The sequence below is a fragment of the Mustela erminea genome, chromosome X (assembly GCF_009829155.1).
Source record: "Mustela erminea isolate mMusErm1 chromosome X, mMusErm1.Pri, whole genome shotgun sequence".
In the NCBI taxonomy this organism is placed as follows: domain Eukaryota; kingdom Metazoa; phylum Chordata; class Mammalia; order Carnivora; family Mustelidae; genus Mustela; species Mustela erminea.
The window spans coordinates 110,802,746-110,818,352 of NC_045635.1; the positions used below are offsets into that span (position 1 = coordinate 110,802,746).

Here is a 15,607-nt window from a genome sequence, read left to right on the forward strand (position 1 = left end):
TGGCATGTGGTGGACACTGAATACATGTCATCCAAAAAAGATAAAAACTGTCAGTCCACTCTCTAACCCCCATATCCATTGTATGAGTGTTCATTTGCTTAGATCGGTACCAATAATAACTGTATCATTTTAGAATAATTCATGGTAATATGACAGACTGAAAAAAATAGGTTTTCACTGTTGTCTTAATGTGAATTTATCTTATTAGAGATGAGGCTAAATGTCTCCCATGTTCATTGGCCATCTGTATTTTGAGTCAGGGTCTTGTCATTGCGTCAAAATGACGGTGAACCAGTCCAATTTTGGAAACAGAAAATGCTGCCACAAGGCTAATAAAAAGCCCCCCAAATCATTTCAACATTGATTGACTCCACCACAGTTTCCAGATACATCCTGACAGGCAGATCCCCAGTTTGATTCATTCTATTTCAGTCAGTAAACAAGTGATAAATGCCTAATCAGTCAACAGCCCAAGCTGACAGAAGGCAATTGTAAATGAAAATGAAAATAATAATAGTGTGGTAACCCCAACAGAGAAGTCTTTAGAAAGGGAATCTATGGTGTTTTGCAAATTTTTTGGTAACATTTTGTAACATTACTGATTTAACCTTGAACAAATTCTTCTCTAAGTTTTATTTCTGGCGTTTCTAATGATTTTCATTTAACCTAAAGCACTCCTGAAACAAAAGGGAAGGTACTAATAACTAACTAACAAAACATGGTGAGCAGATAAAGTCAAACCCTAGAGGGGAGAAACAAACGTGATTCCTCAAAAGGAGGGAAAAAAAGGGAGCAAAACTGACTTAATAATTATTGGAGTTTGATCATTTTCATTAGGGACTAAGAAGAGGTATAGAAGAACAAGCAATGAAATGTGACTTTTGCTGACAGAGAGAAATTTATTGGGGTGAGACCTTTTTTAGCTGCAAGAGAAAATTAGACAGGTGAACTAATATCTTCCCTTTTGATTACCTCAGGAAGAAGTTAGACAGGGTTCTCTCTAGAGAGAAATATGGTACATCTGGAAGTGTAGAGTAAGGTGCAAGAAGATTTCTGACACGAAGTCAAGACTGAAGGAATAGAAAATGCAAGAGATTATAAGAACTAATCAGCTACAGATGTGTGCATAAGGTGTTTTTCTATTAAATGTGTATTGTGCACATTGTCTTCTTCAAATCTCCCTTGTATTTATTACTAAGTAAACATGTTTGAGTTATAATAAACAGGAAATGCTTCGGAACTACCTATGCCTTTGGAAATCTTTCAGTTTCTTATCTCTGCCAAGCAGCACTTATGACCTGCAGCTGATAATGGGCAACTCTGCCTCCCCACACACCATCTTCTCATGAAGATGCCAATATCACAAGGCAACACCTTAGAAGGTTGAACTGACCCCTTAATAATGGGCATAACTGAGAAAGGAGCTTCATGCTGTGTAGTGGCAGAGCAGAGTTAAGAAAGTGCACTTGAGAGCCCATCTGGAAGTGTTCAAAAGAAAGAAATTTAAAATTTTTGAAAAGTTAAGAATATATCATTGAGTTTTGAGTGAATTTGTCAACACCAGTACTAAGTAATGAGAAAATGAAATTAATTATCTGCAGAGTGCTCCTTGAGTTTCTACAAGTCAAGAAAGCAGAGCTTTAAATCTTCTACATTTGTCATATGGAAAGGAGCACACAGAAAATTGTTCATTGATTCCTGCAATATTTTTGTTGTTATTTTGGTTAAAATAGTCACCAGATAAAGTTTTTCACTAACATATTTGAGTCAAAAGCCCTGTATACCAGTATTTGCCAACCCACATATACATAAAGAGAAACACACAGAGACTTTATTGTTAGAAAGAACTCATTTGAATTCAGACTTCTGAGATTTAAAAGACCACTTCTTAGGGGTGCCTGCTGGGCTCAATCAGTAAAGCATGTGAGTCTTGACTTTGGAGTCGTGAGTTCAAATCTCATGTTAGGTATGGAGCCTACTTAAATTAAAAATAAAGTAAAAGACCACTTTTTAGCTGTGCAACCTTGGGCATGTTCCTTTAACCTCTCTGATACCCCCGTCCTCATCTATGCAATTGATAATAATAGTAGTAGTCATAACAATAATAATAATAGTCTCTACTTCATAGGGTTGCCATGAGGATCAAATAAGGTAAACCACATAAAAGTGCTAGCACAGTATTGTCAAATGGGAAGGAAATGACAATGTTAGCTCTTTTACTATTCTTATCATCATTAATACTATATAACTCTGGCATGAGAGATGCCTATATACTGAAATGCCCAGTTAATTCTGTGTGTGCAAGGTTATCATGTTGTACTTGGCTGAATCCTATACCTGGAATTATGGAAAGCATACACAGGCCTGTATGTATCTCTGGCTGTGTTTGGGGGTTATTTAACACTTTGCCTCTTTTTATTCCTTAATATACTTACTCAAAACAAAACATATTGCATATCTTCTATGTGTTAAGTTAATTTGCTAGCATTGGGAATCCACAGTGAAAAAGACAAAGACTGACCTTAGGTACTAAACATTTTAATAGAAAAACTGATATTTAACAGATTATCACATACATAACTAAAAGACTTTAAAGAGCATGATAAGTACTCCGAAGGAAACAAATAGGAAGCTGGAGTGATGTGTGAAATCTATTTCGAATCAGGTGGTAAGATAAGATTTCTCAGAAGTAATATCTAAACTGAAACTGAAGATTCATTAAATGCTATTGTGAAGTTTGAAGAGTTGAGGAAACCACTGTACTAGAGAGAGGGAAAAATATACAAAGCCTCTAAAGAAAAAAACTGGGCATGCTTAAGGGACAGAAGAGACTCTTAACTCTAGGAAGCAAACCAAGGGTTGTTGGAGGGCCGGTGCTTAGAGGGATGGAGGGATGAGCACTAAGACGACAATTGCTGTAATGAGTACTGGGTGTTACATCCAACTGATGAATCACTAAATTCTACCCCTCAAACTAATAATACACCATGTGTTAACTGAATTGAATTTAAATTTAAAAAAAGAAGACAAGCGTAGCCACAGCTAAGTGAGCAAGGGGATGGGTAGGTGGTATAACCTACCTTCTTTCCTTCCTTCCTCCCTTCATTCCTCCCTCCCTCCCTTCGAGGAAAATAATATTCCAGGCAAAGGCACTAAAGCAGAAGAATGCATCATGTATTTGAAGAATATCAAGGAAGCTATATGACTGGACAGGAGTGAACCAAGGAAAAAACCAGCAAATGAGCTCAGAGAGGAACAAGGGATCAAATTACATTGAGTGCTGTAAGGACTTCAGCGTTTTGTAAATGCTTTATTAAGATAAAATTCACATGCTAGAATTTCACCATTTTAAATTGCACAATTCAATGGCATTTAATGCATTGACTAAGATGTGTAATCATCACCACTATCTGATTCCAGAACATTTTTGTCATCACAAAAGAAATCCTGTACACATTAGCCATTACTCCATATTTTTCCTTACCCCCAGCCTCCAGCAAACAAAAATGTACCGTCTCTATGAACTTCCCTATTCAAGATATTTTATGTAAGTGAAATCATACAATATGTGGCTTCTTTAACAGCATAATGTTTTCAAGTTTTCTTATGTTGATTAATGTTTTATGGCTGAATCATATTCCATTATATGGATATACCAAGTTTTATCTATTCACCCAGTCCTTCTCCCTATATTTTCAGAAATAATTAGCCCCAGGATGTAAAACACATGTATCTGCAAAACTAGAGAAATATGGGAACCCATAACACAGCAATATATGAAGTTTCTAATTTCTCCATATCTCAGCCAATGCAACCAGCTATTCACCTACTTTATTACAGCCATCTCAGTGGACTAAAATTGGTATCTCATTGTAATTTTGATTTGCATTTTCTTAATAACTAATGACGTTGTGCATCTCTTCATGGGCTTATTTCCCATTTGTTTGTCTTCTTTGGAGAAATGTATTTTCAGATCCTTTCCCCACTTTCAATGGGGTTATTTGTCTATTATTGAATTATAAAAGTTCTTTACATCTCTTTATACAAAAATCCTATTTGATATCTAATTTGAAAATATTTTTTCCCATTCTGTGAGTTGTCTTTGTTGGTTAGTAGTATCCTTTGAACCACAAAGGCTTTTTAATTTGATCTAAAGTTTGTTGGGACTTTTTGTGTGTGGCTTGTAATTTGGGTACCATACTTAAGAAATCACTACCTAATATTTAAGCTTATGTCACAAATATTTATTTATACCAAAATGTTTATGTCACAAATATTTATGCCTATGTTTGTTCTAAGAGTTGCAAAATTTTAACTCTGACAATTAGGATTTGGTCCTTTTTTTTTTTTTAAAGTAGGCTCCATGCCTAATGCAGGGCTCCAACTCAAGACTGAGATCAAGACCTGAGCTGAGCTGAGTTGGTTGCTTAACCAACTGAGCCACCCAGGTGCCACAGGACTTTGTTCCATTCTGAGTTAACTTTTCTACATGGTGTGTGTGGTCTTTTTGCATTGTCCCAACACCATATGCGGAAAAGATTACCATTCCCCACCCACCCCACTGAATTGTCTTGGCTTTTGTGTCAAAAATAAACTATAAATATATAGGTTTATTACTAGATGTTCAATTCTACTCTGTTGGTCATTATGTCTACCCTTATACCAGTACCACAGTCTCTTTTACAATTTTTTGTTGGAGTATAGTTGATGCACAATGTTGCATTATTTTCAGTGTACAAAATAGGCATGCAAGTTCTCTATATGTTATGCTTTGCTCACCACAAATGTAGCCACCAGCTGTCACCACATAATGCTTTTGCAATATCATTGACTCTGTTCTTTATACTGTGACTTTTATTCCCATGACTTATTCATTCCATGACTGGAATCTCCTGTATCTCCCACTCACCTTTACCCATTTTCTCATCCTCCCACCCATCTCCCCTCTGGCAACCATCAGTTTGTCCTCTGTATTGACAGGTCTGATTAACTTTTGGTTAGTTTGTTTATTCATTTTTTTTTATTCCATCTACAAGTGAAACCATGGTAGTGCTCTTTCTCAGTCTGATTATTTCACTCACCATAATACCCTCCAGGTCCCTCCATGTTGTCTCAAATGGCAAGATTTCACTCATTTTTATGACTGAGTAATATTCCACTATATATATATATATATATATATATATTTTCCATAAACACTTGGACAGCTCTTGATTTTGGCTCATATCATGATCTTGTGGTCCTGGGATGGAGCCCTGTGTTGACCTCTATGTTCAGCAGGAAGTCTGCTTCTCTCCCTCTGCCCCTTCCCCCTGCTCATGCTTGCTCTCTCTCTCTCAAAGAAATAATTAATCTATAAGAAAGAAAGAAAGAAAGAAAGAAAGAAAGAAAGAAAATAACCTGCAAAAAATATTGCAATAGAGTGGCCAGTGAGTTATAGCAAATCTGGGGAGTGCGTCATCTTGGGAGAAAAAAAGGTATCAAGAAGAGAATGATCAGCTCTGCCAAATGCTACTGATAAGTCAAGTAAAATGAGAACAGAGGACTGACCAGAAAACTGGCATTTTCTATGAAGTAAAATCCAGACAGATATTATTTTCCATTTTATAAACAGGTTACTGAGAGAATAAGTAGTTGTTCCCAAGGTTATACAGACCCATCTCCAGAGACTGAGATATGTGTTATATTAGAAACCACAGATAACCGTACATTCTTGCTTTTGTTTATAAATGCATCTGCACACTTTATCCTGTGAGATATATCATACAAAGATTATTTTTTTCTTTTGATTTTTTTAAGAACCAATTTGGAATCTAGCTTGAGGTATCATTAAGACAGAGTTGGGACTTGCCAGGGTGCCTAGAAATTGAAGGAAAAATCCCTAAAATAAGAGTGTCATGGAGAGGTGAGTCTCAATTTTTACGTACAAACTCCCATAAAATACTTACATAACCCCTGAACTGTGCATGTACAGAAAAAAATAGTAAGAAAACTGACAGAAGGCAGCAGAAATAAAGCTGAAAAATTGGAACAGAGATTTTAGCAGTTGCTTACCATAAGGGAGAAAAACTATGAAGACTGAATGCCACTGAGTTAGAAGACATTTGTAAATATCTTGGGGTTTCTGCTAAAACTCTCAAAAGACCATGCCTCAGGAATAAAGACTATGTCCAGGGATTAAAGATTTACCCCAAGACTAAGGATAATACAGAATCAGACTCCAACTAACAAAGTGAAATGAAGGCTACAAAAGTTCAAGATGATTAGCTTATAATTTGTCAGAACAAAAATCGAAATGTCCTTAGGAGGAAAATAAGAGAATCAAAAATCGCTATTAAAAAACTCTATACAAATGGCAATACTATATGATGGCTGCATAGTATTCCATTGTGTATATATACCACATCGAAAGACAACTATCATATGATCTCCCTGATATGAGGAAGTGGTGATGCAACATGGGGGCTTAAGTGGGTAGAAGAAGAATAAATGAAACAAGATGGGATTGGGAGGGAGACAAACCATAAGTGACTCTTAATCTCACAAAACAAACTGAGGGTTGCTGGGGGGAGGGAGGTTGGGAGAAGGGGGGTGGGATTATGGACATTGGGGAGGGTATGGGCTTTGGTGAGTGCTGTGAAGTGTGTAAACCTGGTGATTCACAGACCTGTACCCCTGGGGATAAAAATATATGTTTATAAAAAATAAAAAATTAAAAAAAAACTCTATACAATATCATCAGTTGTATCCACTATGCAACCAAATATTTCTAGATATGTGAATAAAGAGAAAAAGGTAACATGAATTTATAAGAAAAAATGTGAATAGAGGGATGCCTGGGTGGCTCAGTTGGGTAAGCATTTGCCTTTGGCAGAGGTCATCATGATCCCAGGTTTCTGGGATTGAGTCCTATATTGGGCTCCTAGCTCAGCAGAGAACCTGCTTCTCCCTCTGCCCTTCCCCCACTCATATTCTCTGTCTCTGTCTCTCTGTCTTTGACAAATAAATAAATACAATCTTAAAAAAAAAAAAGAAGAGAGAAAAGTGAGTAGAAATAGATACCATAATCACCCAGATGTTGAATTAGCAGGGAAGGATAATTTTTAAAACTATCAAAAATATGTTCAAGGATTTTACACTATTCCTAAGAACTGTGATTTAAACTGGTAAGTGTAAACTGCTATGTTTACCACATGAACCTTTGTAATATTCCTAGTTGTTGAAGTGTGAACAGACTTTCATATAGTACAGAGAAATAAACATTTTCATAAAGCCCCCCCCCAAAATTTTCAAGAACTTAAAAGAAAAAGTGGCCAAAATATGAAAAAGAATCGAATGGAAATTCTAGAACTGAAAAGTATGCCACATGAAATGAAAATTCAATGGCTTGGTGATCGTAGTAAAAATTGGTTAACAAAGTTGGAGACAGAGTAATTCAAGTTATTCAAAAAGGTGGAATCTACGCATTAAAAAAGCCACTAGCATAATTCAAAATGGAATTCTAAAATACTTGAATAATTCCAAAACAGTTATTAAAGGAAATAAAATAAAATAAAAATGGGAAAAAAGAAGACCAAAGGGAAAATAATTTTCAAAAGGTGACAAAATAGCAATGAGATAATAAAATCTGCTATATATCAGTATCAATAATTACATTAAACATTTAAGTATTAAACACTCAAATGAAACTGAAGAGATTTTCAGAATAGAAGAAGCAAAACTCAAATATGTTTTGTTTATAAGATAAACACTTTAAATATATAGACAAAGATAGGTCCAAATAAATGGTTATAAAAGCATATAAATGCAAAAATAAAGATAAGAAAACTAGAGTGGCTATAATAATACCAGATAAAATAGATTTCAAGACAAAAAGTGTTAACAGAGATAAAGGTATTTCATAATAACAGCTCAATTAATCAGGAAGAAATAATCATAAATACATATGTGCCTAATAGTGCCTAAATACTTCCCTTCAAAGTACTCGAAGCAAAATTTGACAAAATCGAAGGGAGAAATAGGCAATTTCACAATCCTGGTTGTAAATTTTGACACTCCTTTCTCAACAATTCGTAAGAGAACTAGACAAAAACAATTAACAAATAGAAGATCTGTACAGCACTATAAATACCTTGACCTAACTGATATTTATAGAACACTAATTCATATAAATGTATAATGCATATTCTTTTCACTAGAATTGTGTGTGTGCTGTGGTATAAAACAATAAATTTTAAAAGCTTAAAATCATGTAGTATGTTTTCTGGCACCAACAGAATTAAACTAATCAATAATAATACTTGTCAATAATAATAATAAGATACCTTGGAAAGACCCAAATATTTGGAAATTAAGAAACATAATTCTAAATAAGCCAAGGGCCATAGAGAAAACACAAATGAAATAAGAATATGTTTTAAATGTAATTATAATTAAAATATAACTTACCAAAATTTGCAGGAGCTACTAAAGCAGTACTTCCAGGTAAATTTGTAAACCAAAAGCCAATTTTTAAAAATATCAGTAAAATTGACAAATATCTGTCTACACTGTTCAAGAAAAATGAAAAAAAAATAGTCATCAGGAATAAGAGAAGGGACATCATTATAGTTCTAAAATAATAAAAAAGAAAAAGATTTCACACAAAGAAATTTGATAATTTAGATGAAATGTACAAAGATACAAATTAACAAAATTAATCTAAGAAGAAATTGATCTGAATAGCTTTATACCAATTAAAACAATTGAGCTAGTGGTTTAAAATTTTCCAAAAACAGCAACAACAACAACAAAAACTCCATGACCACAAAAAAGAAATGGTAATTATGTAACCTGACAGAAGTGTTAACTAATGCTACAGTGATAATCAAATTGCAATATATAATCATATCAAGTCAACACTCTGTACATCTTAACCTCATATAATGTTATATGTTCATCATATCTCAGTAAAGCTGAAAAGAGAAAAAAAACCCAGGATCAATCTTTTATTTTTTGCAAATTCAACCAAACATTTAAGAGGAAAAGCAATCAATGCTATACAAAATCTTTCAGAAAATAGAAGAAAACAAAATACTTTATTTTTATGATTATTACATTGATAATAAAATCAGACAATGATACTACAAGGAAAAACAAGAGAGCAACATCCCCCAAGAATATAGATACAAAAATACTCCTAAAATGACAAATTGAATATATTGAAAGGATACTACATTATGGGTATGTGTTTATCACAGGACTGCAAGGTAGATTCAGTATTCAAAAACTATATCAATGCAATTAACTACATAAATAGAATAAAGGAGAAATGTCATATGTCATTTTAACAAATGCAGAAAAAGAATTTGATCAAATTCAACACCTGTTTGTTAATGATTAAAAAAAAAAAACTCTTGGCAAACTAGAAATGGAAGGGAGCATCCTCAACCTGATTAACAGTAGCTACCAAAAATATAAACAATAAACAAAAACCCTACTGTTAGTATCATTCAGGTGAAAACTGAATTATCTCCATCTGAGCTTAGGACCTGGTCAAAGGTGTGCACTCTCACCTCTTATATTCAGTGTTGCACTGGAGGCTCTTGCTGGTAAAATATGGTAAGAAAATGAAAATAAAGGACATCAAACTGGAAAACTGTCTTTATTTGCAAACAGCAAAGTCTTGTAGGTAGCAAATTCTAAGGTATTTGTGAAAGTAAAAAGCCACGAGCAATAAGTAAATTTATAAGGTTCACTGACTACAGGGTCAATATACAAAAATCAATTTCATTTCTATGAGATATTAATTCTCTCTGTATTCATCTGTATGTTCTACATAATCCGGTAAAAACCCCTGAGAAATTTTTGTAGAAATGGCTGAAATATATATAAAAAACAGGGTGAAATAGAGGTTTAAGAGTACACGTATCATGATGAGCACTAACTAATGTATAGCATTGTTGAATCTATTATATACCTGAAACTAATATAACATTATATTAATTATACTTGAATAAAAACAAAATAAAATACATATCAAAAACAAAGGACCTAGAATAGCCAAACAACTTTGAAAATGAAAATAAAGTAAGGATGGCTCACATCACTTGATTTTAAGACTTGCTCTAAAGCTATATTTAGAGTGGCATTGCTTTAAACATAAATAAATAGAACAATGGATCAGAATACGGAGTCCACAACTGGAGCCACACTTATAAAGGCTATTAAATTTTGACAAAGATTGCAAGGCAAAAAGGTAGTCTTTTCAATAAATTGTGGCAGAACTGGATATTGTAGTGGGTTGAATAATATCCTCCCACACAGATTGATGTCCACCTAAAAGTTCAGGATGTAACCTTATTTAGAGAAAGTTTCTTTGCAGATGTAACTAAAGGATCTCAGGACAATACCATGCTGGAACTAGAAAAGTCTCTAAATCCAATAACTGATGTCCTTACAAGAGGAGAAATCAAGCGAACACAGAGGAAAAGGCCACGTGAAGAGGGAAGCAGTCAGTGAAGTTACGCTGTGACAAACCAGGGAGTGGCTGGAGCAGTGAAAGACTGGAAGAAGTAAGCAAGGATTTTTTTCCCTGGAGCCTGTTGACACCTTGATTTTGGATTTCTGGCTTCTTGAACTGTGAGATAATACATTTATATTGTTTTAAGTCACTCAGATTTTGGCAATTTGTTATAACAGCCCTAAAAATGAATATAGATACTAATATAGATGTGTATAAAAAGTGAACCTCTACTCTTACCTCACACCATACTCTAAAAAAAAATTGAGTATGGATCACAAACCAAACTAAATGCTAAAACTATAAAGCTTCTAGAAGAAAATATAAAGTATTTTTATGACATTGGCAGTGGTAAGATCTCCTGGACAGATCACTGGAAGCACTAATCACTTAAAAATGGATAAATTGAACTTCATCAAAATTTAAAACTTCTGTTCTTCAATAATACCATTAAGGAAATGAAAAGACAAACCACCAACTAGGAGAAAATATTCACAATGTTTCTAATCTGATAAAATACTATGTTTAAAATATACAAGAAGAGGGGCACCTGGGTGGCTCAGTGGGTTAAAGCCTCTGCCTTCGGCTCAGGTCATGATCCTGGGATCGAGCCCCGCATCAGGCTCTCTGCTCAGCAGGGAGCCTGCTTCCTCCTCCTCTCTGCCTGCATCTCTGCCTACTTGTGATCTCTCTTTAAAATATATATATATGTATATATATATATATATATATACATATATATATATACACACACACACACACACATACAAGAAGCTCCTAAAAATCAATAACAGAAACAGAACCCAACCAAAAAAGGCAAAATATTTGAGCATTTACTTCACAAAGGAAGACTGAATTGCCAGTAGTCTTATGAAACTCACCCAGCATTATATGTTAGGAAATTTGCCAGTTAAAACCACAATAAGAAGGTAATATTAAGGGGAAACTATATGAGAACTGTCTGGACTGTATAACTTCTCTCTAAATCTAAAGTTATTTCAAAAATTTTTTTCAAAATATTTTTTTTTTCAAAATACTTTTAAAATTCTTTTATTTGGGTATAATTGACACATTGTTATATTAGTTTCATGCGTACAACAGTGATTCACCTCTATATTTTATGCTTGCTTACACTTGCTCACAAGTGTAGTCACTATCAGTCACCATTCAATGCTATTACAATATCATTTACTATATTCTTTATGCTGTGCTTTTCATACCCATGACTTATTCATTCCATAACTGGAAGTATGTATCTCCCACTCTCTTTCATCCATTTTGTCCATACCCCCATCCCTTGTCCCTCTGGCAACTTTCAGTTTGTCCTCTGTATTTACAGGTCTGATTCTTCTTTTTGTTTGTTCATTTATTTTTTTTAACATTTTACTTACTTATTTGAGAGAGAGAGAGAGGGACGAGCAAGGAGGAGGAACAGAGGGAGAAGGAGAAGCAGACTCCCCACTGAGCAGGGAGCCCTATGAGGGCTGGATCCCAGGACCCTGAGATCATGACCTGAGCTGAAGGCAGATGCTTAATCCACTGAGCCACCCAGGCGCCCCCTTTTGCTTTTTTTAAGATTCTACCTAAGAGTGAAATCATATGGTATTTGTCTTTCTCCGTCGGACTCATTTCTTTTTTTATTTTTATTTTTTTTTTATTTTTTTTTAATTTATTTATTTATTTATTTATTTATTTATTTTATTTCCAGCATAACAGTATTCATTATTTTTGCACCACACCCCGTGCTCCATGCAATCCGTGCCCTCTATAATACCCACCACCTGGTACCCCAACCTCCCACCCACCGTCCCTTCAAAACCCTCAGATTGTTTTTCAGAGTCCATAGTCTCTCATGGTTCACCTCCCCTTCCAATTTCCCCCAACTCCCTTCTCCACTCTAAGTCCCCATGTCCTCCATGCTATTTGTTATGCTCCACAAATAAGTGAAACCATATGATAATTGACTCTCTCTGCTTGACTTATTTCACTCAGCATAATCCCTCTAGGTCCATCCATATTGTCACAAATGGTGTGATCTCGTCCTTTTTTTATGGTTGTGTAATATTATGTAGATATGCCACATCTTCCTTATTCATTTGTCTATCTGTGGATATTTAGGTTGTTTCCATATCTTGGCTACTTTAAATAATACTGCAATAAACATCAGAGTGTATATACCTTTTTGAATTTGTGTGTTCATTTTCTTTGGGTAAATACCCTTGGATACTGTTGGTGGGAATGTAAATTAGTATAGCCACTGTGGAAAACAGTATAGAGGTTCTTCAAAAAGTTAAAAATAGAAATACCATATGATCCAGTAATTTCAAAATAGTTTTTAAAAAACCAATGAGACATAAGGAGGGCATGTGCTGTGATGAGCACTGGCTGTTATATGCAACTAATGAATTGTTGAACACTACATTAAAAAATTATGATCTACTATAAAAAAATAGAGACCTGAAAAAAACAAACAAACTAACAAAATTCAGTGAGATAGTACCACACACCCACCAGAATGGTTAAAATAAAAAATGCCAACAACACCAATTTTTGGCAAGGGTGTGGAGCAACAGGAACCCTTATATATTGCTGGAGGGCTGGTAAAATTTTACAAACAATTTCAAAAAACATCTGAAAACTTAAAAAAAAAAATTAAAGCTATATCTATCTGAACCAGCAGCTAGATTCCTAGATATTTGCCAAAGAGAACTGAAAACATATGTCCACAGAATGACTTGTACATAAATGTTTATAGCAGCATTGTTCAACATAGCCCAAAATCAGAAACAAATCAAATTCTATCAGTATAAGAATAGGTAGACCAATTGTGGTATATCCATACCATGGACATTCCTCATAATAAGAAGCAACTAATACATGTGTGCGACAACATGGATAAATCTCAAAAATGTTAAGATACAAAAAACGTGCATATTATATGCTTTCATGCATACGAAGTTTAAGAGCTGGCAAGGCTAATATGGGGGAAATGGAAAATAGAACAGTGGTTGCCAGTTGCAGTAGAGTTTGGCTGAAAGAGAATTCAAGAGAATGCGGGGGGGATTGTAGAAATATTCCATATCTTTACTGAAGTTGTGGTTACACAAGTATATACATTTTTCACAATTCATCAGTTTTACACTTAAACTATGTGTATCTCACTATATATAAATTTCACTTTGATTTAAAAAAAAAAAAAAAGAAAGGGACCCCCAGGTGGTGCAGTTGGTTAAAGCATCTAGGTCTTGGTTTTGCCTCAGGTCATGATCTCAGGGTTGCGAGATCAAGCCCCACATTGGGCTCATGTTCAGCGCAGAGTCTCCCTCTCCAACTCCCCCTCCCTCTCTTTGTGCTCACTTGTTTGCTCTCTTTCTGTAAAAATAAATAAATAATTTTTTTTAAGAAAGAAAAAAGAAAAGAAAACCTAAGTCTTAGAGAGGCAGAGGCAAATGGTTTCCCAGTTTTGTGTTGAGTTCATGTGGGTGCCTTAGGACGTTGATCTCATTGTTTCAGCAAACATTTTTATACTAGGCAACTGACACTCCAACAACAAAAATGGACAATTCTATACTCTTAGCACTTCGATCTAATGAATCCAATCCCACTTCAGTCCAATTCCAGGTATACGAAAAACCAATCCACTGTGTCTTCCAGCTTCCCCTCTCTCTTCAGGTGCAGATCTCAGATGTGTTTCTAACTCCTAAGAGAATGGGAGTTCTCCACAAATTGCCTCAACTTTACTTTTCAACTTATCCAAGCCATATCTCAAAAGCAAGAATTATAAATGCATTTCCACCACCTTGTTGGGTTTATGTCTGATGCAAAAGCCAAATAGGGAACTGCCAACCTTTTGCTGGAGAAGTAAAACTGTAAGACAGGCGCAAGGAGTATACCATAGTGTTTACACTGTCTTGTAATATAACTAATGGTTATTTTTTTACCTGCTTTGCTTTTGGTGTCCAAAATTGTTATTGTCCAAGCATCCTCTAATATAGCTATAGTCCCAGGAGTTGCAGAGGTCCTAAGGGACTACAGTTTCAGGCCTTCACAAATACCTCTAATACTAGGATATGCCAACTCAACAGAAAAATCAATGGTATATTCTCAGAACTACCTCATACTTCAAAAAGTACTTATAATCACAGTTAACCATTTCCACTACATCCACTCACCTCGTGAACTTGATGAGGAAACCTGCTTCTCAGTAATAATAGTAGCTACTATTTACTGAACATTTTAATCAGACATCACTGTGCATTATTTTATTTTATCCAGAAACAACCCTATTAGATAAGTATGACTATAATAATATTCATTTTCCAGATGAAGAAACTGAGGTGCACAGAAGTGACACAATTAGTAAGTGGCAGAGCTAGGAATTCAACTCAGGATCACCTGATAAGAGAGCTCTCACCCAAATACTAAGCTATCCTACTTTCTTGCTAAATCTTTATCAGGACTGTAGCGTGGGTTTGCTTACAAAAGAGAGTTTGAGCCATGAATACAGCTTCTGACAAGTTATAGTAAATTCACCCCTGCATGATGACAAGAGAAAAGGGAGGGAGGCATATGATCAAAGTTATAAAATTGTTTCAAGAAAGGAGGGAGGATCACTAGGAGAATCTAGTTATTAAAATATTTACCTGGACAGTCTCTGTAATCATTGTAGTGCAGGCAAGGGAAATAATAAGTCATTGCCAAGGGATCCTGTCCTTTGAGTATTCAAAAGAGAAGAACTTCTTGGCAATTGAATTTATAGCCATTAAACGCTTTCAATGTATTGCTTGTTTTCTTTTCCCAGCCATTAATTGCGATTGGAAATATTTAGGGACCTCAAATTGTTCAGCCTTGATGGGAATCTGGCATGACTGTCAAAGTGTTACAGAAGGCAGGTCCAGAATGAGTCTTGATCTCCTCCTAGACACCACAATGGGGCGCCTCAGGGTCCAGCCCTTAAAAGCTTCTACCCTCACACAAAACAGTGGAGTCATCATTTTCCAGAATAATAAAATACTTCTTTCAGTTCATGCCATAAGTATGAAGAGTTTTTCAAGTTTTCCTGAATACTTTTCTATATTTCTTGCAACAATAGAAGATTATTCAAAT

General features: G+C 34.9%; 1 pseudogene; it reads left to right on the top strand.

Moving 5' to 3' along the window:
* Window positions 1-15,607, top strand: part of LOC116582361 — a 36,834-nt pseudogene that overhangs the window by 1,922 nt on the left and 19,305 nt on the right.